This window comes from Biomphalaria glabrata, chromosome 5 (genome assembly GCF_947242115.1).
Source record: "Biomphalaria glabrata chromosome 5, xgBioGlab47.1, whole genome shotgun sequence".
NCBI lineage: Eukaryota > Metazoa > Mollusca > Gastropoda > Planorbidae > Biomphalaria > Biomphalaria glabrata.
The window spans coordinates 9513297-9540700 of record NC_074715.1 but is presented as its reverse complement, the minus strand read 5'-3'; the positions used below and the strand labels follow the sequence as shown (position 1 = coordinate 9540700).

General features: G+C 36.7%; 2 protein-coding genes and 1 long non-coding RNA gene across 3 annotated transcripts in view; all 3 read left to right on the top strand.

Moving 5' to 3' along the window:
- Positions 1-27404, top strand: part of LOC106052305 (uncharacterized) — a 233101-nt gene that overhangs the window by 127886 nt on the left and 77811 nt on the right. The window lies entirely within an intron of this gene.
- Positions 1-27404, top strand: part of LOC129926193 (platelet endothelial aggregation receptor 1-like) — a 75210-nt gene that overhangs the window by 20889 nt on the left and 26917 nt on the right. The window lies entirely within an intron of this gene.
- Positions 4046-24642, top strand: LOC129926196 (uncharacterized). Its single transcript, XR_008777846.1, has 5 exons — positions 4046-4119; positions 10698-10829; positions 13940-14107; positions 17079-17270; positions 24309-24642. It is a non-coding gene; the product is annotated as an uncharacterized LOC129926196 (long non-coding RNA).

Genomic DNA, 27404 nt, shown 5'->3' with positions numbered 1-27404 from the left:
TTTAGTGTCCTGCTGGACAAGACTGCTGCCAACTAAGATCCACACATCACAGGGAAAAAGAAAATCACGCCTGAATACTACTAGCACAAAAAATCCTGATCTTTGCACCGAATTTGAGAACAAATTAGAGGAAGCTTTTAAAAACTTCTCTGTGACTGAGGTAGAAAAAAGCTGGACGTTTATGCGTGATACAATCTACCAAACATCATCACTGGTCTTTGGAAACAAAACCAAGAAAAGCGAAGACTGGTTTGAAGCTAGTCTACCAGAAATGGAAACTGCCACTACGAACAAGAGAGCAGCCATGATAATCTACAAGAAGGATCCCACCCCAAGCAACTTAAAAAGGCTCAGAGCTGCACGTAACAATGCCCAAAGAGTAGCGAGACAATGTGCTAACAAATACTGGCAGAAGCTATGCGAAGATATTCAATCTTGTGCCGACTGTGGTAACATAAGAGGACTATATGAGGGCATGAGAAAAGCCTTTGGACCTCACACCAGCAAGTGTGCTCCGCTCAAGTCAAAAGATGGCTCAATCATCAGCGATCGTGCGCTGCAAATGGAACGATGGGTTGAACACTATGCAGAACTCTACCAGATTGAAAACGCCATCTCACCAAATGCTGTTTCCAACTTCCCATCACTTCCAGTTTTGACGGAATTAGACGAAACGCCCTCAGTAAAGGAGCTGAGCATTGCCATTGACATGCTTGCACATGGGAAAACACCCGTAGGAGATGGCATTCCTGCTGAAGTAATTCAGGCTGGAAAACATGCCCTAATCAAACCACTCCATGAACTGCTAAGCTTGTGCTGGGAACAAGGAATGGTCCCCCAGGAATTGAAAGACTCCAACATTGTTACAATTTATAAAAATAAAGGCGACCGCTCTGATTGTAACAATTACAGAGGCATCTCACTGCTTAGCATAGTCGGAAAGGCTTTTGCTAGAGTATTACTAAAGCGATTACAGATCCTGGCAGATCGTGTTTATCCAGAGTCGCAGTGTGGCTTTAGGGCAGGAAGATCTACAACAGATATGATTTTCTCTCTTCGGCAGCTACAGGAGAAGAGCAGAGAACAAAAGCAGCCCCTCTTCATAGCATTTATTGATTTGACCAAGGCCTTTGACCTTGTTAGCAGAAGCGGTCTGTTTGCTGTACTAGAGAGAATCGGCTGCCCAAATAAGTTAAGAAAACTAGTGTCAGCTTTTCACGAAAATATGCAGGGCACCGTTCAGTTTGAAAGTTCTTCCTCCAGGCCATTCTCCATTAAGAGCGGTGTCAAACAAGGATGTGTACTGGCCCCTACACTATTTGGCATCTTCTTCTCAGTCGTACTATCCAGTGCTTTTAAATCCCTGGAAGACGGAATATACATCCATAGCAGATCCGATGGAAGGCTCTTTAACCTGGCACGTCTTAAAGCCAAAACGAAAAGGCGTCGTATCTTGATAAGGGAGCTGCTGTTTGCCGATGACGCGGCACTCGTATCTCACTCACAAGGAGGTCTACAGAAGCTAGTGAACGCCTTAGCAGCTGCTTGTCAAGAGTTTAGCCTTACTATAAGTCTCTCCAAGACCGAAATCCTGGCACAAGACGTCGCAGAAATACCTATAATACAAATTGGGAACCACACCCTTTCAGTGGTGCAGGAATTTACCTACTTGGGTTCAACAATTGTCAGTAACCTAGACTTAGACATCGAGCTGACAAAAAGGATAGGAAAAGCTACCACAGCATTGGGAAAACTCTCCAAGCGCGTCTGGGAAAATGGTAATTTGACCACAGCGACCAAAAATCCTAGTCTACAACGCCTGTGTTGTGAGCACTCTCCTTTATGGCAGTGAGAGCTGGTCAACATACATGTACCAAGAGCACAGATTGAATAGTTTCCACTTGCGCTGCCTGAGACGCATAATGGGCATCTCTTGTAGGGACCAATCAGGAAGTTTTAAGATTGGCCAATATGAACAGCATGTATGCTCTCCTGACACAAAGAAGATTACGCTGGTTCGGACATGTCACCCGCATGCCAGATGGCAGAATCCCGAAAGATATCTTATATGCTGAGCTTGTGGAAGGAGTCAGACCCAAGGGCCGCCCAAGACTAACATATAGAGATGTCTGCAAGCGAGACATGAGAGCCTCAGGCATCAGCGAAAGTATGTGGGAAAACATAGCCAAAGACCGGAGTGTATGGAGACAGACTGTGCGTGCTGGGACAACCCTTGCTGAGAATAAAAGAATTGAAGCGGCATTAATCAAGAGGGATAAAAAGAAAGCTGCCCTGTCTGCTAGCCCTAAATCAGAGGCATACACATGTACGAATTGTGGCAAAGTCTGCCGTTCTAGAATTGGCTTGATTAGCCACACCAGATTCTGCCCCGTCTCAAGATTAAGCCAAAACCAGTGACTTATTTGGGCGCATCCATTGCCTTTCGAGACAAAAGGAGCCATATATAAATATAGCTTTTTTATATAGCGCTACTTTCATGCTTATAGCATTCATGCTTATAGTCATCCATTTTCATCCATTTTCTCATTTAATGGTACTTGCTTAAGCCTCAATTATGATTGAAGGTTGTATTAATAACCTCTTCAATGTGCTCGCCCAGCGTTTTATGAGTTCTTACTTATCGGTAAATAGTATTGTCCCATCAGCATTTAGCAGATGGCATAAGCCTGACTTTGTGGGTCCATAGACATAGAAGAAGTTCTTTATGTCGTGCTTGTTAGCGAATTTCTGTATTGTTTCCAGTTTATTGTTTAGCAAGGTATTTTGCATTTGGCGTAAATATATTTTTTTGTAAATTGTCTATCTATACAAGAGCAAAAAAAATATGCGACAACCAAAGAGGAATATCTGTTATCTCAATACCGTGACAAATTCTCGTACGTTTCCTACCAAATCAGCTCATTCAACATCTAGAACATGGTCTACTACCAGAAGGCCAATGCGGATTTAGAAAGGAGCTCTAGAAAAATGTCATCAACAAAATGCTGACCTAACAAAAGCATTTGACACTGTTAGCAAAGAAGGACTCCGGAAGACCGTTTCAAACAATGTATGTACAAGAATTCATATCCATGGTGAGTGTAGTCACCTTTAGAACACTATGAAAACATGTTTCTATCATCTACTTTATAACACAAGGTTGACAAAGTGGCTCATTATAACACATTACACACACATATACACACACGCTGACCTGGAAACCGTGCCAGTTCGACACACCAGTACAGATCAGTTCACAAAACACAACAAGAAACATAAATACACATTATTTATACCCAGTTTTGTTTTTAAAGTAAGACGAACCATGTTTACCGAATATGTCTCCATGCCACATTTAAAGTAAGACGAACCATGTTCTCCGAATATGTCTATTCGGAGAATATGTCTCCATGTCACTCCTATTATGTCGAATCTGGCCTTTTGACCCACGTGAAGCTGTGTGAGAATAGATACAAACCCGTACACGATTATATTTATATATTTCAAAAGGCTTATACTTGAAAAATAAACGGTTAAATTAGAACAAGTTATTAATTTAAACAAATAAAAAAAAAACATTCAACTCAAAATTTGGCAGTGTTTCGTGTACTGTTATGGAAAACTGTTTAGAAAACACTAATCATATCTTAAGGCACGATAGGAATAGAGTAAGACCGTCGACAGAACATTTAAGATGTTCCTACGGTTCAAAGAACTAATGGATGGGTGAAAATGAAGGAAAAGGTCTACCATCATGCATATGCACATTGACGGAACAGTATAAAATAGTACTGTTACTATCGTTCTTCTTTTTATGCCGTATCCTGCAGTCACGTGATTGTTTCTACAAAATGGCAATTAAGTGAGTGGCTTATCTGTTTTAACAGCTGCTTGTAAGTCGGAAATAAAACAGATTTTTTTCCTGTTGACATCATCTACTGTAGTTTTATAAACTTCCTTGTTCTATAATCTTTGTCTAAGGGAAACATTTTCAATCTTTAAAGTTTTACTGTCAAATCTAATTCTATATTTGTGGTGGGATTTGAAAAATGATAAAGTTTTATTTTTATTTTCTAATCTTTGCTTGTCTAATTTTTTCTTTAATCAGTACCTTATCAGGTGAGGAAGTTTTCAATATTACATAAATTAATCATGAATTATTTCTCAGATCAAAATTAACTTAAATTTTATTAGTTTTCTGACTTTTTCTTCAAATATACTTTTTAATGAATTTGGTTTAGCATAGAAGGTAGTGTGAGCATAAATAAATAAATAAATAAGAAATAAAGAAAGAAATAAAGAAAGAAAGAAATATATATATATATATATATATATATGTGGGTGTGTGTATGTGTGTGTGTGTGAGTGTGTGTGTGTGTGTGTGCGTGTGTGTGTGTGTGTGTGTTTCGGTGTAAAAGCGCTCAAGTAGTCTTATTTGCTTTCTATATAGTATCCGTCTCAGATCTATATAGAAGGGTTGAGAGAACCACTGCTTTGTAGACAGACATTGATTTTTATAGGCAGGCGGAGCTATTTATTCCGCCAAATTTTCACCTGTATGTGTCCAAAAGCAATACGGTCTAAGCTTCTTAGATATGTGAATTGGTCTTTCACTTTAAGGGGCTGTTCATTTACGGTGGAAATACTGCACTACAAACAGCGATGTCTTTTCGAACTCCGGTATGGACAGCAGAGAGTGATGGGATGCTTTGCGGGCCCGATCATCAAAGGGTTTCAGTATTAAATATGTTGTTTTTATTTTGCCATTTAATATTCAGTATTTTTCTGAGAAAGAAATTGTTTATTTTTTTTCCAATGTTTTATATATACTATCCACGTTTCTGAGACATATAGCAATGTAGGGCGGATTATAGCTTCATAGACCACTAACATTGTGCTTTTGGTGTTGCCTCGACTATTCTAAACATTTGAGACAATCTACCTACCATAGGATGCACTAGCCTAGCGATTACATGATCAAAGTTTCCGTTTCAGGATAGTGTGCATATTTCCTTAATACTTGTGTCTGAGTAGGTTTAAACTTGGAACTGTATGGCTTACTGACAATGCTCCGTAGATTATTTTTAGCGCAGGCTTTTATGGATGCCGGACACCACTGCTACTGTGTCGGTTCAGGGTTTCTAATACGGTTTACAGTGTGGTCACACTTACCGTTTCACTTCTTACCTGTTGCCATAGGGGTTTGACTTTTTAAATTGTTTTCTTTTTTTTTTTTTTTGGGGGGGGGGGGGGATAGGGAGATAACTAAGTAACTTGCGCTAAAAGTTTAAATCGCGCAACAGATTGACCACATTCTCTCGCCCTAAAGTCTGTCCTTTTCCTTACTTCAGGGTTGGTCAAGACGTCCTGGGACGAGATTTGGGTGCAGTGGATGACCAGAGACTTTCTGTGTGTCTTGTCATGCTCTAGAGTGCTCCACAGCGTTGTGCTGGTAGTAGCCTTTTTGTCCGATTTGTCTAGTTGTGGTGACGTTTCTTATAGGCCGCCAAGCCCAGTTTTCACCTTCTAGGTTTGACCGAACCACTATGTACTGAGTGGGATTGGTTTAGCCGGCCAGTTAATATGATGATATTGGCATGCTATTCAAATACTATAGATAATGTTAAACGTTATAAGACAGAAAAATAAAGGAATCATTCCTTTAAAACCTAATGTCAGATGATGTTAAGTCCATCTGTTTTATTAGTCGATGTTTGATGAGGGTATCAGGTACCAATTACAGTTGTGTTTATTGGAAGTTATCTTAAAATTCCCAGATTTAAAATCCGAATTTTTACCACAAGACTTCTGTATTAACATCTCGGCGATAAGTTTCCTATAAAACAAAAACTAAAACAAATATTTATATTTTAAAACATGATGAGAAATTAAATACGTGTCTTTTTTTTTTTTACTTACTAGACATATGTTACCCGCGACCCGCGGGTCTTTATTTGCACATTACTGTCGATATAGTCACTGAGAGTGTTTTGTAAACAATTAAACGAAATAATAATGTAATAATTAAAGCGAATGTGTCAATGTAAAAATAGTGTGAATGAAGCTATCAAATCAGAATAGCTAATAGGCTTAAATCCATTTGTTCAAATTATAACATTTGCTTGTAGGCCTACATATATTTGATTAAAATTTGAAATGAATAGACTTCATTTTGTATGTTCATGTGTTACAGTATAAAGTAGATCTTTAGGTAGACATAGATCTAAATCTACACTAATCTAGAGTTAAAAATTGGCTTTTATAGAGTTCATTCTGTGTTGCTCATGCGTGACTTTTTCATGAATGAATATAGGCCTATCTTAACACGGCTACGCAGCTTTATTTGGCGAACAGCGAACGAATGTATTAAAAATGCTTTAGAAAAACAAATTTGAATGTTAATTTGATTAAAATATGAAATGAATGGACAATAATTAGTATGTTTATGTGTTAAAGCATAAAACTATCTTTGCGAAAAGAAGTTTTATCATCTTATAATTCAATAAGAGTTTTAGACCTAGGCCTAGGAATAGACTCAGTAGAGAGATGTGTTAATGTGTAACCATTTGGTAATGTCTAATGAAAGGATGTTCGCCAGACATTACCCGCGGTCTGTGGGTCTAAGTTTGTGTTTACTAATCTAGTGGATTGGATTTAGATGTATATTAAACTTAACTAATGATCCTTTCAAGTTTTTTCTCTTTCGCTACGAAAAAATAAAATTAGTTTTGCGAAAATGGGTTTACCCGAAGTCTTATCTATTAAAAACGAAAAGAACGATAGCTTTGTTAAATGAATGGGATTATAAAGTGAACAATTAAACTAAATAATTTTTAGTACGCGATTCATGAATGAATATAAATCAAGGCCTATCTCAATTCGGCTTCGCGGCTTTCGTAGACGAATGTAGCTTTAGATAACCAAATTGGAATTTTTATTTGATCAAAATATGAAATGAATGGACTTCAATTAATATGTTTATGTGTTAAAGTATAAAACTATCTGTGCGAAGAGAAGTTTTATCATCTTAGAGTTGAATTAGAGTTTTAGATCTAGGGATAGGATTATAAAATAAATAATTAAACGAATTAATATTTAGTACCTGATTCATTACGGTATTGTCTAATGAAAGAATGTTCGTCAGGAAATCTGTAGTCACAGATATAAGGAACTAATTTATGTAAAATGCTTTTGAAACACAAAATTGAAGGTTAATTTTATTATATAATGAAATCAATGGATCTTCTGTTGTATTTTCATGTGTCAAAGTAAAAAACTATCTGCGCAAAGTGTATTTCTTAAAATTAGATCTAGGTCTAAATCCTTTCGATCTTATCTCATGTCAACATTGTAGATATGGCCTAGATCCATAAAATACTATAGCTGTAATAGAGTCGGACAACTTTATTTTTTTTTGAGGCTCTTAAGTTTGTTTTAGGGCTACAATACATACACTACGGTCTAAAGTAGTACCCAAGGAACATTCCTGCCTAGTTTTATCAAGATTGGTGGCTGAGGGATAAGCACTTGGCCATCAAACCTTGGAGGTGCAGCGATTTTGATGTCTATAAGTAACATACATACATACACCTCACATTCTACTTTATAATATAGATAACTTATAATGTCGTTATTTAAATTTGTATGCTGTCAATAACACTTATCCCGCATGGGAGACCACCGCATGTCAAAGGCGATCTTCTTTGGTGAGCTTAGAGGAGGACGGCATTACAGAGGTGCCCCCACCCCCGTGAGCGCTATAAAGATCTACTTAGTCGTCATTTCGCCTTCACTGGCATAGAGGAAAGTAACTGGCAGCATTCTCTGGCAGCATTCTCTGGCAGCATTCTCTGGCAGCATTCTCTGGCAGCATTCTCTGGCAACAATCTCTGGCAGCATTCTCTGGCCGCATTCTCTGGCAGCATCCTCTGGCAGCATCCTCTGGCAGCATTCTCTGGCAGCATTCTCTGGCAGCATCCTCTGGCAGCATTCTCTAGCAGCATTCTCTGGCAGCATTCTCTGGCAGCATTCTCTGGCAGCATTCTCTGGCAGCATTCTCTGGCAGCGTTCTCTGGCAGCATCCTCTGGCAGCATTCTCTAGCAGCATTCTCTGGCAGCATTCTCTGGCAGCATTCTCTGGCAGCATTCTCTGGCAGCATTCTCTGGCAGCGTTCTCTGGCAGCATTCTCTGGCAGCATTCTCTGGCAGCATTCTCTGGCAGCATTCTCTGGCATCAGATGGCCTCTGAGAGAGACAGCTGGAGAGCTCTCACAAAAGCTGCGAGACAAACATTTGAGACTCTAAGAAAAGCCATTATTGAAGACAGGCGCAAAAGACGAAATAAATGAAACCGCCTGCAGACAACGGCTTTCTGTGCATAAAATTCAGTTAATTTCTAATTTAGTTTTATTTTTAATATAAACATTATTATTGCTGAATTCACAACAAAATTAAATTAAGCTTTGTGCCTCCTGCAGTCAGACAAAGTTAGACATATCAAGCTTTAAATTAGCCAAAGCAAGTCGAATTTATCCTTTAGTGGTTACATCCATTCTATTTCTTTGTTTATTCATAAGGTTTGTTACGTACTAAATCTAGGTTTACCATGTATGTTGATGGGAAAACTAAACTATAATTTTATTTTGAACCACAGTTTGGAAACGTTCCAGTGCAGCCATATCTCTGCTGTGCCTCCTATGTTCACATTCTTTTAACTGATGACATAATTGTGTAAATCTATTTTTTACTGCAACTCAAAGTGAACATCAGTAACAGATGTTTAATAATTCTCATTAATATTTATTTATTTTTATATACATCCTGGAAGCGAATTGTAATGTCTTCATAGAGCATTGTTAGGTGAATTGCTTAGATAATCGATGTCTTTAGGCAGTAATTCATTTGTCAACAAACAAGCTATGTGAGACTATAAAACTCTTTAAAATATATTTAATATCTCGATACAAGAGAAAATGTTATAATCAATGAAAGTCCATTTCTTTCCTAGCAGTCGAAGGTTGATTTCATTCATTTGAGTTAAATGCCTACCAAATAAAACAATTTTTAGCCTGCTTTATGTTATCGATAACCATTTAGTCTTCCTGTTTCTCAAAAAAAAATTAAATTAAAGAGCTTAACAAAACGAGCTATAAAAACCCCTTTCGAAATCACGCGAATTTCACTTTAAATTAAGAATCTAACATCTTTCTCATCATTTGTTTCCCAAAACTGTTGAAATATGCACTTATATGGGTTTGTATTTCATTTCTAATTTTTTTTATAATTAGATTCAAATAGAAATGAAATTGCGGGCAAAACCTTTCTTAAGATGTTATTATATTCTATATTATTTATGAAGCAATTGTAGCGTCCAACCACTGTTAGTTCCCTATATGTCGTCATAAGCTACATAACTAGACAATTTTGAAATAATATTTCATCACTAACAGAAAAAAGTATTTTTGTATAACAAATCTTTTGAAAAAAATAATTTTAATCAATTTCAAACAATATCATAATACTTAAAAAAAAACAAAAAAAAAAAAACCTGCTTTGCCGTATTTAAAAAAAAAATTGTTTGGATAGTAGATTTTTATACTTGTTCATGAATATTCTTAAATTATTGTTGGATATTGCTATATGTTCATGAAGCCGACTTGGTTTCATAACATCATCTGAAAATAATCTGTCATTCAAAGAAGAACATCGAAATACTTTCTATCTAGTAGCAATCAATAACAATTTTACAATATTCTATTACATACTACGAGTTTTTGTAACAACTATTTGTGAATGTTTTTGTCTAAAAAAAAGGTTAAATTATTCTTTTTGAATACTAGCTTTAACGTTTTTTTGTAATATCAATACATTAACATATGTAGATAAAATAAAATATAATTTAAAAGGCGTCTTGCCTAGTTTGACTATCAAACCGTGAACCTTTATGCGCGCAAAATCTCATGACACTAGATACCCTCTGATTACAGCAAAAAGCGTAACAATATAAAATTAGAAAATGGGATTATCAAACTCATTTTCTAACGTTATTTCTGTTCTTAAATTAGAAGAGCTAACTAGAATCTGCTGATATAAAGTTTGCCAGCTTTAACTTTTAAGAATTTTTCTATTTGTTTAGTTTCATTGCACCTTTAGTTTCTTCGTTCACCCTTTATGCCCAGCGCCCCCCCCCCCTTTACCGCTCTTTTGGCTCCCAGCCCTCCCCCCTCAAATCTCGAAAACGCCCACAAGGGGGCGATAGAGCCCTCGTTGAAGACCACTGGATTAAACAGAAAGAAACAAGATAGTAAGTGGTATTGATATTTTTTGCAGTTCCGTAAACGTATACAGTGGTGTGTGGTCAATCTTGAGCATGCTAGCTATGGCGTTCTGTCACTCGCAGCTTGAAGCGCACACCCTTGCCTAGACAGTTACGCCGCTGAACTCAGAATGTATTAGAACTTGCCATTTTGTACCGGCTTCGTGAGAATGGAAACTATAGTGAAAGCGACATCATTTTCAACCATATCTAATGCTCAGGTTGCTTTTAGACTAATAGAAGCATAATACGCATCTTAACTATGAACAACTTATGAAGAATACGTCATTTCTTTTTCTCTTTTTTTCGGGGAAGGGGGGGGGGACTAGTGGGTGCAACTCTTTTAATAAGGTGTCGTTTTGGAAATAATTTTTTTTTACAGCCAATAAATGTGAAGAAGGTTGGTTTGGCTCTGAATGTCAATATAAATGTCGTTGTCAACAATCGTGTAATCCCGAAGGTGAATGTCCAGATAAATGTGAAGATGGTTGGTTTGGTTACAAGTGCCAATACCGTAAGTTCTTTTTTTTTAATTTTTATAGAATATATTCTACAGGCTATTGACTAAATAAAAAAAAATGAAACGGTGCAATAGATTGTGTGTTTTTTTTTCGAAATAACCTTCAGAAATTACGATTATTACATCTTAGCCAAAGAAAACTTACACAAGACGATGGATATGGAGGAGATCGAGATTAAAACTTTCAATGTCAGAAATATCGAAACCTCAGATCACAAAGCAAGCCAAAAGGACCATGCTGTAAATTAAATGTGTTACATGCCAACATTTTTTATATCTTTTGAAGCAAGTTATTGAAACAGAAACTAGCGGCATAAATAAATGTGCGAAATTTTCAATGGATTTCAAATTTAAAAAACAACAACAAGAGATATCTATCTATCTTTCTTATCTATCTATCTATCTATCTATCTATCTATCTATCTATCTATCTATCTATCTATCTATCTATTCCAGTATTTGAACTCAGAGATAAGAAATGACATGCCATCCCTCTCATCTAAGCTTGACCACACTCCAATCTTTCAAAATTCTACTTTTTTGCGAGTTTCAACGTGTATCTGAAGATTATGTCAAGAGTAATATTTTAAAGATAACAAATAAGTCATGTGACCTTGATCCTATTCCAACTTCCTTGCTCTTTGAATGTTTAGATGAGCTTAAACCCACAATTACTAACATTGTGAACTCTTCACTGACTTTCGGCATTGTACCACAGCAATTTAAGCATGCACTCGTCAGGCCTTTTTTAACGAAATCCAGTCTTGACCCAGAATGTCTAAAAAAAAAAAAACTATGCCCGGTATCAAATCTTCCCTTCCTGTCAAAGCTTCTGGAGTGCATCGTGTAAGCACAAATCAAATTCTTTCTCACTTTGAACAGTACTCTCTCTTGGAAGAATTTCAATCTGCATATAGGAAGTGCCGTAGCACAGAGACAGCAGTGGTCAGGGTACTAAACGACTTGCTTCACTGTTCCGACATAGGCCACATGTCAATAATTTCCATGCTGGACCATGCTGCAGCCTTCGATACGCTAGACCAAACACCTCTACTTACCCCAAATAGTCAGGTACCCATTAGAGTTTCTTGGACTCAGGCGCGCCCTTAATTCTTTAGGCGCTTGTGATAGTTTAGCCTCCAAACGTTAGAATTTAAATTCCATTTTGTATGTAATCATTGTAAAACAGCTCACTTTAAGGGTTAGTTAATGTCTCGAAATTAATATTGTCAGTCTTTAACGAAATTCGAAAGCAGGATCCTATGCTCGTAAGCCAATTGCCCAACCATTCGGCCACCTCGCCCCATTAACATTTTTATAGAGATCTTTAGATTATCAACTTTTTGATATCTATCAGTTTACATTTATCAAGTTTTGAAATAAATGGGGGAATCGAAATTTAGTGACTGATTTTTGCTTTCGTTTTGTTTATTTTAGGTGAAATTTTAATATTAACCCATCACTTGCCCCCAGCACAGCCAAAGGGGGTTTTAAGTTTAAAACCCTCTACCAGGGGATTTTGCCGTTAAACCACCCTCTTCAATAAAACAAATAAAAAAATGAAAACGACATCAACAGTTTCAAAGAGCATAAGATTTTGATTTTAAAACCCCCCAGAAAATATTTGTACGATAAAACGTCATCTTCAATATAAGACTAAAGCATACATCAGTCTCCAGATTCTATGAGCGTAGCCGAGAAGGGGTTTCTGGTTAAAACCCCCATCCATCTGGGCTTGAAGCTAAAAGTCACGTCTCCAATATAAGAAAAAGGAAATTACACACTCAAAAATCTATGAGCCTAGATAAGAGTTGTTATGAGTTTAAACCACCCTCCTCCATAGGGCTTTAGATTTAAAACCCTTAAATTGTTTTGACTTTAAAACCCCCCCTCCAGCGGGTTTGAAGCTAAAAAGCACCACTTCAATTTTAAAAAAAGCAAATTACACACTCAGAATTCTATGAGCGTAGCCAACAGGGTTCTGAGTTTAAACCCACTCCCTCAGAGAACTTGAAGTTTAAAACCCATTCAGATGGTTTTAAGCTTAAAATCAGCCTACTGATAATTTTGAGGATTAAAACCCCTATCTTCAATATTATTCTAAAGTAAACTACAGTCACAAAATTTTATGAGCGTTGCTAAGGGAATTTTTAATTTATTAAAAAAAAAATCCAGAGATTTTTTAATTTAATCTCCCCCTTTTTGATATAACATCTAAAGCAAACTACATTCACTGGATTCCACGGGCGTAGTGAAGAGAGGTTACACATTTCTACATTTCTGGGCTCCATTAAGTTAATAAAGTGCAGAAATTGAAAAAAAAACTCTAAATGTGGCTCAACAAAGATGGCTATGACGGATTTTATGAGTCAGTTATAGAGATAGGGTCTCAATCAAGTAATTCCTATGTGGAACTGATAATCGACCCCTTAGTTAGGTTGTGACAGAGCGTCGCATGAGGTTTGCGGAACATGTTCTCCGACAAAATGAATTACACATACTAAGAGTTGCGATGACATGAAGGCCATTACGAGGAAATCGCATACCGGGACATCCTAGTACAACTTGGCGCCACTCTTTCATGAAGGTCCTCAGAGCAGTGGACACCAGGTGGGAACAGGCCTCAGACATTGCCAGTGACAGATTTTTGTGGAGACAGATTGCCGCGCAATGCGCCGAACGGTGCAGGAGAAACTATGTCTAAGTAAGTAAGAATAGCTGATAAGGTTTTTCAACTTAAACTTTTTAATAGCAGAATAATGTTCTGTAGGTATCTCAGAATATGCATTTTGTTTTGGCTTTAACTACCGGAAATAGTGCTAGGTGGCGGAAGCTCACAGGGTGTGTACAACTTTTGCACAAACTCCAGGAATAACCTATTCTAGAGTACAATAAACGTCTTCTGAAATAATGAAGGGCTTAGAATGTACTAAAGATTAATTACGTACACACACACACACACACATATATATATATTTATATGGCGTTGGGGGCCCCAAAAAAAATTCTGGCTTCGCCCATGATTTAGAGAGAGCTTTAGATTATTAACTTTTATTATATCTACTAGATTACATTTATCTAATTAGCCTGCAACTATTTTAAAGGTTTAATTCAATACCTGGCTACAAAAAACAAATCTCAAGAGGATGTTACTACCATTTTAAATGATGACGACGAGACAACTTGTACCGAACTCAATACAGAAACTTTAGTTGTTAATCTTAAAAACATTTATTTTGACCCATGGATTCGCTTGTCTACACAGAAACCAGGTAAAATGTATTTAAAGAAAAGTTTCAATTATTCAAATATAGTAAGCATAGTTTTTAAAGTATTGTCTAGACTTAATAACATTCTCAAATAACATAGAAAAGGTAATGTCTAAAATCTTAAAATTCTTCTATAATAAATGAAAAAATTTCACCCTTTCAGACCTTGCAATCAAAAGGGCAGATGGTGTCAAGGTCATTTGTTTCTCTGTGTAACGGTTAAATAGCATTTAATGCGACCAACGCCTTTACTAATTTTATGTACCCGTTAAAGCTGGGTGGACTCAGTGGCGCCCTAAAAAAGCCTAAATTCAAAATCCCTGTCTTCACTGGCATTTGACGGTTAACGAACAGGGTGTAATGTGGAAGCACAAGTCAAAACGCCTTAACTTTACCAAATTAAAAATGTCCAGTCTTCAACAAGATTCGAACGCAGAACCCCAGGTTTGTAAGCCAATCGCTTAACCATTCTGCCAACTCGCCCCAAATACAAATATATAGAGGTTGCTAGATTATTAAATTTTTTATATCTATTACTTTAGATTTATCCGTCTTCACCAGGATTCGAACCCGAAATTCCCAGTTCGGAAGCAAAGCACCTTACCGCTCAGCACTTACGTAAAATATATCCTTCGATAGAATCTTGATTTTAAGGCTAGGATCCTTCTGTATCCTTCTACAAATCAAGTCCGAAATACCAAAGCTTAAAAAAAATGTTGCAAAAAAAAAATTGTAAAATTTAAATATACATTTTTTTTCAAAATTATACTAATGCTAAAGGGAAGATATCGTTAATAAAAAGCAAATCCAATTAATCCAAATAATAGTGTAAAATTCCGTACCTTTTATTTGCTTACCTTTAAGGCTAACACACTACGAGCTACCTGGTCAATTCTTTGCTAGCCCTGATAAAATATCAAATACTTTTTTGGTCATTGTATATTTGACAGCTAATTGACTTAGCAGAGTTTTGCAAATATTATATGAACTCACTTTGTCTGTCTGTCGCATAAAAAAATACACATTATTTCTCTCACACCCAATATTTTTTTATTAAGCTGAATTTTTTCCAAATTTTTTCAATTACCTTAGAAAACAAGAATTTTTTTTTTTTTAAATTTACCAATTAAATAATTAACTTTTGATAATAAAATATTCTGTTCGGTATCGAACAAGTGAATGAAACATACTTTGCTAAAAGCTGACAACTAACAGTTTATAATAAAGTCATCTATTTTCATAAGTACTTCCATGGTACAGTGGTTAGTATGTTGACTTAAGCAGGTTGGAGGAGGTTAGAGCCCTCTAGTTCAAATTCAGGTCATTCAACTTTAAAAAAAAAAAAAAAATAATAATTTATTTAAAAAGCAATCACGGTAATTTTCTAGAGATACCCACTTCTCTCTCTCTCCCCACTCATCTAAACCAATAATGTGACTATAGAGGGTCATTACTTTCTTCCTTTTCAAATCATGATTCGTTGTTTTGTTTCCACTAACGTCTAATTCCGTAATTCCATATAATTAATGCTTTTCAACAACAGCTTATTTTTTTAGGTATATACCTATGTAACCTTAGGAGGATTCATGAACCAATATGATCAGTTCACATTACCTATTTGCGGGTATAGCTAAAAATATTTAATCAAAATTACAGCTAGATTTAGGCATTTTAGATCAACAGAACAGTGTTAAAGGTGTGCTGGCACGTTCGTCCAGTGGCATAGTGGTCCCTACTCGTACTGCCTAAGTTATAAAGTATAACCTCTAGGTATACAATTAAACTAATGTATACAGCACAAGACTTTAACAAAGTTTATTTAAAAAATAAAAATGTCAAATAAATGTGTAAATGAATGGCCATCGGCTCACAGGCCTACTCCACACAAAATAAACAAAAGATACACATTAAAAAATATTATGGTACACCACTCTAGTCATATGTTACAATTATGTAAATGAAAAGCCATCAACTCGCTGGCCTTCGCAATACAAAATAAAAGTTACACTTTCAAAAAAATAGTATGGCACACCGCCCTAGTCATATAATATATACAGTATCGTCACATTCTGGAGATCACACATTAGTGTAGAAAAATTAAAGTCACATGCCTCAGGTCAACACATGACCACTTTTGACTACTCTGGGGTTACAGGCTTCATGCTGACACTAGCCACTTTTATCCAAAAAAACAAAAGGGTCATGATGTACTCTAAGCTTCAGGGAAACCTATGAGCCTACAAGCTTCATAGAATCCCACCTATAGACATCCGTTTGGTAAAGCCCATCTGATGATTCAATACAGGTTGAATCCCTCAGAGACAAGGATATAAAAATATGTAAAAACCATCTGATGATTCAATACAGGTTGAATCCCTCAGAGACAAGGCTATAAAAATGTCACATTTGGGAGTACCCCAGGATGCAGAACATCAGGGTTAAACACACTGCCTGGAAATCATTTGAGGCTATATCTACTAATTAATGCATTATATAAAATACTACAATGACTAAAGATATACTTAGCTCAAAGATCTCCAGAGCAGGGCACACTTCTCCCGAGTACCCCAAGACACACGACCACTAACAACACAGGTCCAGTGGTCAAGCTGGTAACTCAGGAGCTAGTGGCAACTAAACACGACTACATGCCCTTATATAAACTACGTAAGGGGAATCACTCCTATAATTAAAATTACTATAAAAAAAAAGTTATTTAAGTCACAAACTATAACTTTAGTTTTCTACTCATTCTTACTGTTCCATAATGAGATGACATGTTTATAGTATAGTTGGAAAGACATATTTGCAAGGGGAGCTATGTGTTTGAGAAAAGAATGCGTTTCTCTTTATAATTTCAAATAATTTATTAATAATAAATATTTTTTGTTTTATTACTTTTGAAAATATTTTAACATATATTGCGTTAACTTTTATCAATAATTGGTATTTCTGAACTTACTTACATCCTCAGAAACTCTATACAGTTTCAAGATGTCTTATCTGGACGAAAACTACAAAACTCTAGCTGCAAAATCAAAGAAAAACATTTTAGTCAGAGATAACACTTTAGATGCTTACATTTCCTTAGATGATGTTTATTTACATTATCTAATTTTAAAGAGTAATGTGTTACAGCGAATTTGCTCGTTATGGATTAATCTTGGTAGTTTTTTTTTCTTCTTACATAGCTTAACTTTTTAATATACTTTAAAAGCAAGGATTAACAAAAATACATAAACAGTGTTTTTATTCAAAAAAAAAATTCATACTTTAGGAAGCTGATGATTTTTTTTGCAAGAGCTATTTCTATGGACTCCAAGGTTGATAAATAATAAAAGAAAATACATTTATTCACTAAATCCACCCCTGATAATGCCTATGTCTAAATCTATAATATAATATATAATATAATATATAAACAATATATCTAATATATAAAGCAAAAAGTAAGGTAAATATATATATGTATGTATGTATGTATGTAAAAAAGGGAACATTTGATCACTAAATCGACCCACTGGTAATGCCCATGTCTAAATCTACAAATGTACTAAGAGTACATACAAATATAATTTGTAACACTTGTAAACATCTCCTTCGTAAAGTTTTAGCGGAATCAATAGATCTAGGCCAGGGGTGGATAGATTATGCCCAGCGGGCCACATGCGGCCCGCCGGAGTGTTTTATGCGGCCCGATGACACCGACTGAAGTTAGGTGTGCCCACAGTATATACATATAAAAATGCAAATATATTAAAAGTAATATATAAATATATTGAAACTGTTATTATAAAAAGTTTCAATCAAACGAAGATTATGCTTATGGGCTATACATCAATACACTCAATTCAAATCACAATCTCTGATCAGTTTTTATCTAATGCTATGAGGAACTGTGTTGAATGTTGGGTATGCTTGGAACAAGATGGCAAGGGTGACAACTGGTGAAGCTCGATCTTTGACTGAGTAAAAGGGTGTTGTTTTTTTTTTTAAATACTCCAACCATAAACTTGAAACAGGAAAATTTGCACAAAGCTGCATAAAATTTCATCTTCCACAGGTGTAGAATAGCAGTAATTAAACTCATGTAGTTCCGATAATGAATGAATTAATCCAAAATTTCCTCTATCACAGGGGTTCTCAATCTGTGGTTCGCGACCCCATTGGGGGTCGATTGACGATTTGCGAGGGGTCGCCAAAGACCATTGAAAAAATGGATTGTTATTGTCTATTCCTTTATTGCTGTGTGTGTGTGCGGGGGGGGGGGGTCGCGGCCAAGTGGGGAATTGTAAAAAGGGGTCGCCAAGCATAAAAGGCAGATAACCGCTGCTCTATCAGAACATGGGCAAGGCAAACGAGAACAATATAAAATTTCAATGAAGAAATTGTTCTGTTACTTGAAGGACATTGAATATGACTTTGTTATTAATATATCTAATGAAGAGTGGAAGACAGATTTCATGTTTCATAAATGCCATTACTATGAGCTTTTTGCATTTGAAATCCAAATGGATGTTAAATCTTTTCAAACAAGGCCATCCCATTTCCACAAGCAAGCAAAAGAAAACATGCTTTGTCATTTTCTTTTGCAGAAAGGTGAAATTATTTATAGTGAAATGATTAAAAGTACAACACTTATTTAGATCCCTTAATTTTGCACTTTATAAAGGCAAATTTTAAGACGCCAAGAACCAGCTTTCAATACCATTAGCTCACCATTTAGCGCAGAAGCTGATTTAGCTCCAGAGGACATAACTCCGAGCAAAGAAAAGTTCCAGTCAGTACCTTCACAGGATTCTTATGAGTGCCAGAATCTGTATGTCAACACTTTACAAAATGTGCTGCTGTTCACACTATTTGTGTACACATACATCTGTTCTTCTTCTTCTTCTTTGTTCTCATTTTGCATGCTGGAGGGCTCAGATCAGTAATCTAAGATGAACCGCGCCATGTTCTCCAGATCAGGCAGTTCTCTGAATAGTTTTGGTTCTGTAGGAGGGCCTTGGGTCTAAGGTCCTGTTCTGGTCTCTGATTTAGTATGCACCATTGAAGGACATGCTCAGCATTCTCTGGTGATGCTCCAATAGGGCAAGTTTCGCTCGCCCCGACATTTAACTTCCGGAACATATATTGTCTCATCCAGTAAACAAGCATTATATTTTGGGTGGGGGGAAACTAAACAAGTATAATTACTGGTCGATCTTGACTGACTGTAATTTGACAGCAGTCACAAGGGTAACAACTAGTAGACTAGTTCCACAGTTCCGGAACATTACACGAGTGTAAAAAGTAAAATACTGCACATTAAGTACAACTGTATATTAGCGGGGTTATTGTAATATAAAAAGACAACAGCAATTTAAAAAAAAATTGATTTAAAAAATTGCTAATTCTTGTTGTGATTCCTTAACGTGGAGTGTGGAAAAAACGAAACCTGAATATAATACAGTGTAACTATGAATTAAAAGTTAGCTAGAGTATCTTTCTAAGTTGTTATACATATGCGGCATCCATTCCCAAATTTAAAGAAATACGGTCCTCGATCCAAAAAGGTTGCCCACCCCTGATCTATGCTATTTTATGTTTCAAAGTGCTAGACTTGGGGCTATATTGAAATATTATTTTACAGTAACTCGATTCCTCGATTGGTTATATCATTTGTTTGCGGCTGCGCAACCTCAGCTGTCACCTACATATTTTGCCACATCCAGGGCAGTCATAACCATTGTCCGTAGGTAGTCGAATGAGATTTTCTTTTCGACGTCTGCGTTTGTCCTCGGCAGCGGATTTTTTTTGGTCTCAAATGAGTATCCCGCAACCATCGTGAGTGACCCCCATCTGTCTCCTTCTGAGGCCGCATGCAACCAGGTTCTTTCTTATATGTCAGCCAAAGAAAAGTTGACGCCTAAGCTGGTCTTTGAAGCGTTTCCGTGGGGCGCCTCTGTTACGTCGACCACCTTTTAGCTCACCAAAAAAGACTGCCTTTGGTATATGTTCGTCTCCCATGCGGGATACGTGCTCTGCCCAGCGTAACTGCCGGACAATAAAAAGTCCCTCTACGATGCCCATACCTACGTTTGCAAGGACCTCGCTGTTTGTAGTGCGATTTTGCCACCTTATATCCATGATGGAGCGCAAGAATCTTTGGTGAAAGCGCTAAAGAAGTCTTAGTTGTTTTCTGTATAGTGTTCATGTCTCAGAGCCATATAGAAGGGTAGAGAGAACCACAGCTTGGTAGCAATTGATTTTTGTAGGCACGCGGAGCAATTTGTTACGCCAAACTCTCGCTTGAAGGCGTCCAAAAGCGCTACTGGCCCTGGCTTGACGGTTATCAACTTCCCTTGAATGTAAGGCGTCATTTAATAATAATAATAATAACCGAGCAAAAATGACACACCTTAATCAAAACGGTAAAATGCTTTAGTGACGATATCTGTATGTCTTTTGGCCTGGATAAGTGTGGCATCATAAGCATTAAAAAGGGCAAGGCAACGAACACCAACATTGAATTTGAAGGCATCGAGGAATTGAACTCTGCCTCTCTTTATAAATATCTTGGAATAAACCAGAATGCCAAGATAAACCATAAGAAATTAAAAGAGGACTTTCTTGGTAAATATAAGCAAAGAGTTAATAAAATCCTCAACACCAAACTGTCTGGCAGTAATCTCATCACTGCAATAAACAGCTGGGCCGTCCCAGTGCTCCTTTACACGTTCGGTGTGATCAAATGGACTGACACCGACCTACATGACATTGACAGACTCACTAGAAAATTACTAACCAAGTTTCGATACCTACACCCCAAGTCCTCCACCATAAGGTTATACCTGCCCAGGAAGGATGGGGGTCGTGGATTGCAGAACATCTTCAAATTGTGTAAGATGCAAGTTTTAAAAATACGATCAAAACTGCTCGCCTCCAGCAACAAATTAGATTCCTTTCTACGCAAATATAACTGCGAAGCAACCCCTCTGAACCTACACAATGCTGATGTCAATGTCGGTTTGGACGACGTAGGGCATGCGATTCGCCAATGGAAAAAAAAAAACACTCCACGGAAAATTTCCGGCTTCATTACATGGGGACAACATCGACAAGGCTGCTTCCTTAACATGGCTCAAAGCAGGTCATCTCTACCCTGAAACAGAAGGCTTTGTTGCAGCAATACAGGACAGAATAATCAGGACAAAAAATTACGAGAAGCATATCCAGAAACTCAATGTTGTCGACAAATGCCGAAAATGTGGAAATGTGGGCGAGTCGATTGAACACATTATGGCAGGATGTCCAGCCCTATCAGAATCAGCCTACCTAGGTCGCCATAACCAAGTTGCAAAGTTAATACACCAACACCTGACTTTGACGTACAAATTGATCGGTAAGGACACTTCCCCTTATTATAAATACTCTCCGCAAGAGGTTCTCGAGTCTACTGAACATCTGCTGTACTGGGACAGGCCTATTCTGACCGATAAAGCGGTAGATTTCAATCGCCCGGATCTGCTGTTCATCGATAAAAAAGAAAAAAACCGCTACCATTATCGATATCGCCGTACCACTGTCTCATAATTTAAGAAAAACTGAGATAGAAAAACAATTGTGACAAGTCGGATTAAGATATTGGCCGTTTTGGGTGTCTAGGGGATTTTATGGTTTGAGAATCCTTACTTGCACATATAAACTACAAGCACAGCGTTATAATGCAGGCAACAAATGCTATGTTTAGATGTAAAATTATGTACAGTTTATTATACAAAGGATAATTAAAAGGTAAAATGCTGTACAGATGCCAGAATGGGATCTAGCGTATTTACATTAGGAGACTATCATCATCAGATATTAGAACCAAGTGGTCTGAGTGTCATTAGGCTGGTTGCTTAGCTTTTGGTCCGGTGCTGCACTGGTGAGACTGGTGTGGCTGATACTGATGCTGTCTGCTGGTGGGCTGGCGTAGTGGATCCAGGCTCCGTGTGCAGTCCAACTTGTATGGTTGCAGAGCTAAGCTGCGTCTACCAATCAGTTAAGCCAGTGACGAGTCTGTGGCTAGCGTTGTTACTTGGACTCTTGAAGGATGAGTAGGTCTGATGTCTACAGATCTGGTGCCAGCAAATCTGCTATCAGCTTTAGGTTGCTAAGATTTCAGGCGGGTGTAGCCTATAGATAAAAGCACCAATCCAAAGTGAAATAAGGGAATGAAAATAGTCTAGAGCTCAAGCAAGAGATAGATGTGCTCCCTGTGGGCTCTCCAGCGTGAATGAGATCGGACGATGAAGTTTGTCCATATACACGTGGATAGAAAGGGGGGGGGGGTGAGTGGCGGGAGATAAGTGCAAAGGTGGTCTAGACTATCTGGCGTCTTTGACAAAGAGATCCTCGCTTGACCGTGACGGCGTTTCCGGGAGATAGACATTGCGCGAAGGCGCGAGTTGAAAGTCCAGGAAATCATCCCAGGTGGTCAGGTGGATTATGAAGGGGAGATTATCAGAGCTCGGCACATCAAGGGAGATTATATTATGATAATGGCTAGTGCTAGACGAACAGCGTTGCCCGAGGCGTTGAGTTGAATGGGCACTTTGAAGTGACCAGCCGCTCCCGGAAGGGGGGGAGGGGGTCAACGGATGTTTGCCACGATAGATGGAGGGAGTGTACTCTTGTCAAGAGTCTAGTGTGACACGTGTCAAAGCGGGGATAGTCAAATGTGACATCGATGCGAAAGGGGTGGGGTTGGATTGGAGGGGTGGTAGCTGTGTTTTTAGCGCTTGATTGGCTAAATTAATAAAATTGATGATTAATAGCGAGTAAATAAATTAATTAAATGCTTAGACCTGAGTGATATCTTGAGTGAGCTAAAACGGTTCGTCACACATACCTCACAGACACCTTCAAGGCCCTTTAACATTCCTAGGAACATCTTCGTTGCCTGTCAGAGAGCGGTACTGCTGCAGACCTGCCACATCACCAGAAAATTCCTCAGTGGAAACTGTTAAAGGGACTACGATGAATTTTGTTTCTCTTTAACGAAACTCGACCCTGGCAGCGCCAGAGAATGACTACTCGTTCATTTCTAACATAATAATACTAATAATTTTTATTGTCCGTATGAAAATGTGTCTTACAATTTGTGCATTACACCAAACAAAAAACATTTTACTACATAGAAATCTAAAGTGGTCTACCACGTTAAGGGGCTGTCCGTTTACGGTGATCCTTGGGGCTGAGTATGTTTTATTGGGTGACTTCTGGAACATGACTTCTGTTTGCCCAAGGTTTGTAGATAAACCGAAAGAGGCGGCAGCGTATGTTCATTGTGAACGATTTGTCGTGAACCAACTGTTGGTGAACAAGTTGTCGGTGAACAAGTTGTCTGTGAGCAAGTTGTCGGTAAGCGATATGTCGGGTGAACGAATAGTCGCGTGACGATTTGTCGGGTGAACGAATTGTAGGGTTAACGAAAAATCATAACGATTAGTCGATGAACGCAATGTCAGTGAACAAAAGGTCAGTGAACGAATGGTCGTGTCCCCCTACCGAAAGGTCACGCATGCGCTGAACAGAAAACTTACAAGTCTTAATAAGGTCGAGTAGCTTTTTTTTTGCTTCATTCATTAAATTCTTAAATTCACGCATTCGATTTATTTGTAAATATTGTGATTTGTTTTTAATACACTAAATAAGTAACTTTATCAGTGATTAAGATCAGCGGGACGTGGGTAATATCTGAATAGTGTGTGTGTGTGTGTGTTAGATAGATAGATAGATAGATAGATAGATAGATAGATAGATAGATAGATAGATAGATAGATATATAGATAGATAGATAGATAGATAGATAGATAGATAGATAGATAGATAGATAGATAGATAGATAGATAGATAGATAGATAGATAGATAGATAGATAGAGCTTAAAAGTTTTTTCACGGTATAACTACTATTACCATATATATGGTATATATCTTTAATATCAATGAGGAAATATATTTTACACTATGTGCTTTACCCATAACAAAATAGATGCTACCTATAACAAATTAAATATTCATGAACTCTAGTTTCATTGGAAAATAAAATTTACTTATTTTAATTGCCTTAGGAATATAGGAGTTCTAGTGTGTTTTCCTTTTCTAACTGAAGACCTCAAATGCATGCGTTCATTAATATCAATCAAATAACATATATTTTTTTATATACATTCTTAGGTCAAAATGTTGCGGTAAAACAGAAAGTTTACTACAGTCATTCAAAAATAAGTCAGTTAAACACAAGCCTACCTCAGTATCCTCAAGCTACAAATGACGTGCAGAAATGTAACAAAAAAGATGCAGAAATTGTGGCCACGAATTGGATGATAATAATGAATCCTTCATTTTCAATCAAGAAATACAGATTTTTTTTTCAAGACATACTTGGTAAGTATTTGCCTTGCAATTCATCTTTATAATCTCTTTTTACTTTGATGTATATAAAATCGTTGCATCTTTAATGCGAGTCGAATTTTGAGAATTCGTTTTACTGCGAATAGATTTTTTATAACTAATTACATTATTGCTTTCAACGTTAATCTTCTTATTCTTCTAAATAGGATTGTAGAGGGCATTCTTGAACCAGTAAGAAAAACCAATGACCTAGATTTTAAGTTTATCATTGTTATGCATGACTACATTAACACATGCACACGCATATGGCGTGATTATTTTACTGTCTTCTATTTTGAAGGAATGTCTCAAATTTGTAAACTAATAAATCAATATATAATGAACAATGTTACAAAGACAGAATGTGTGGAAACACAAACTAAAAATTGGCCACAGAGGCGGTTCACCAATGCAGGTAAAAAAAAAGCAGGCTTAAATATTTTCCTAAAGAATATCAGAATGAAATTCTATCAAAGGCAAATGACAGAGAAGAATGGAGAAAGAAGATTGAAAAATATTGTGTGGTGCCACAACGGTCCGGCGGAAAGTAAGGTGAAGTTAGATGTGAACCTGGCCAAATATAATGATCATCTAAAAAATCTAATTGTTTTGTAAAGGGTCAATATATTATTCAAAAGCCCCTTTTGACGACTGCGTTAGTTGTGCCGTTCCGCTATTCAGGTTAGGAAATAATATGAGAAATGATGAATTATTTTTAATTATGTTCCATTTACATATAAATAGATTTTTTAATGTTTAAAATTAAAAGTAAAATTTTTTTGGTTAACCTAGTAGTTAGCATGAAAGAACATAGCAATAGAATTGTAAATTTATATTTTTTTGAAACATCTAAAATCGTTTGCATAAATGTGTTTAATATATTGTCAATAGTCATCTCACTTACTAAATAGCCCCCCGTGTTTGTTACTATTAATAGTGATTAGTTGTAAAAATTGTGTATTTTTATGAAAAAGAAAAAAAAACTGCTTCCATAGTTAATTTAAAAAATTAAATTTTTCGCTTTCTGAAAAAAAAAAAGGCCGTTGCATCAGAACTTTGAAAAGGCTAAAGTATCGTGTTGTCGGATTTTAAATAACATTTCTAGTATACGAAATCTAAACGGGAGGGGACGGACCAACAGATGGACAGACCACACAAAACGAAAAGCGTCTATTTCCCTCTTGAGTGCGCTAATACATGATGAATAAGCAGTGTCAAAATGACAAATAAATGTGTAACTTGTCTCAGTTTCACTGCTTTTAGAAGTATTAACATTCTTTATGGTAAAGGGTCTTTATCAATAGCCATGGTTTCACACAAGGCCGGATTTAAGTAAGTTGATGCCTCGGGAGGATTTTTTTTTATAGTCATCTAAACAGTTTTTTGCTTTGATTTTGTTTATTTTAAGTGACATTTTAAGGTTAAACCGTCACTTGCCTCAGCGCTGCCAATGGGATTTTACCTTCCAGGGGGTTTGAAGATTGAAACCCTCTCTTCTATAAAACAAAACATAATGCTAACGACAGTCACCAAATACCATGAGCGTAGACTAAGGAGATTTAAAATTAAATTTAAAATTTTGTTTCCTTACATAAGAAATCATCTTCAATGTAAGACTAAAGCATACAGCAGTCACCAGATTTTATACGCGTAGCCAAGAGGGGTTTTAAGCTAAAAACAAACTTTTTAAAAGTTTAAACCTCTTATGAGGCTGATTAGTTTAACCCCCTTCCTTATTTTTAACAGGGATGACCCTCAAAGCATTTCCTATGTTCGGGTATAGTTGCAAGGCAGCACAGTTTGAATTCAGTTTTCCTTCTGTTAGGTGGGCTGCAAACAAGTCTAATGAGCCCTTACTGCCAAAAGCTGACTTGTTTAGGGGCTCACTAGGTACTCACCTTCACCCCTTCTCTTGTAAGTGAAAACAGTTCTGCGCAACAATATTTGAGCCACACGTGAAAGATCAAGAAATACACGAGAAACTCCTCTTTGCGAAAAATTTCACAATGATTCATTAGGCAAATTAATTAATTGATTGAGTAATATTTAATGTTTGAAGGACTACTTCATAGAAAGACAAAATCCTATATGAAACATTTATCCGTAGTAACGGATAATAGATGTGCAAAAAAACAATCCATTTTCTGTGTGTTTGGTGATTCCATTAAAAGTATAAATTGTTATTATAATTAGTTTAAATTTAAATTGTATCACTAAAAAATAGATCTCTATATTTTAATGTATAGTTTTAAATTACTTTGTCACTCTTTAACTCACTACAGTTAGAAATTTGCTTTAAAAAAATTTTGATTAATTTGCAAAAATTTAATACAAGTTAAGTAGGGGGTCTACCGAAAACCAGAAAACATGTCAAGGGGTCTACCAGACAAAAACGTTTGGGAACCACTGATCTAGATTCAGTGCTTCAACTTCATGTCTCATCAATACAGTGGGATCTTCAGAAGTTGGGTTTGGATAAACTTCCTACATCCCATGAATTATTGTAAATGTTATATTCACGTGAGAGGCGCGGTGGCTTAGTGGTAAAGTTCTAATGGGTACCTAATGTTAGTTGAAGAAAAATGAAGGCGGTTGATCGTTGTGATGGCTATATGACACCCTCGTTAACTTAGGACCACAGAAATAGATGACCTTTTCATCATTTGCCTTACAGATCTTAGTGTCTGAAAGAATAGCTTTAAAAAAATATCCACATGTTTCTAATAAAAGTGCTTAATTTTTTTTATGTACTTTTTTTCTCTGTTATATGGCCCGCGACACGAGTGTTGGAAATTAAAATGGCCCATAGGCCGAATATGGTTTCACATCGCTGTTTTTTATTAAACATTATAACATGTACCTAATTTTACTTTTACCTAA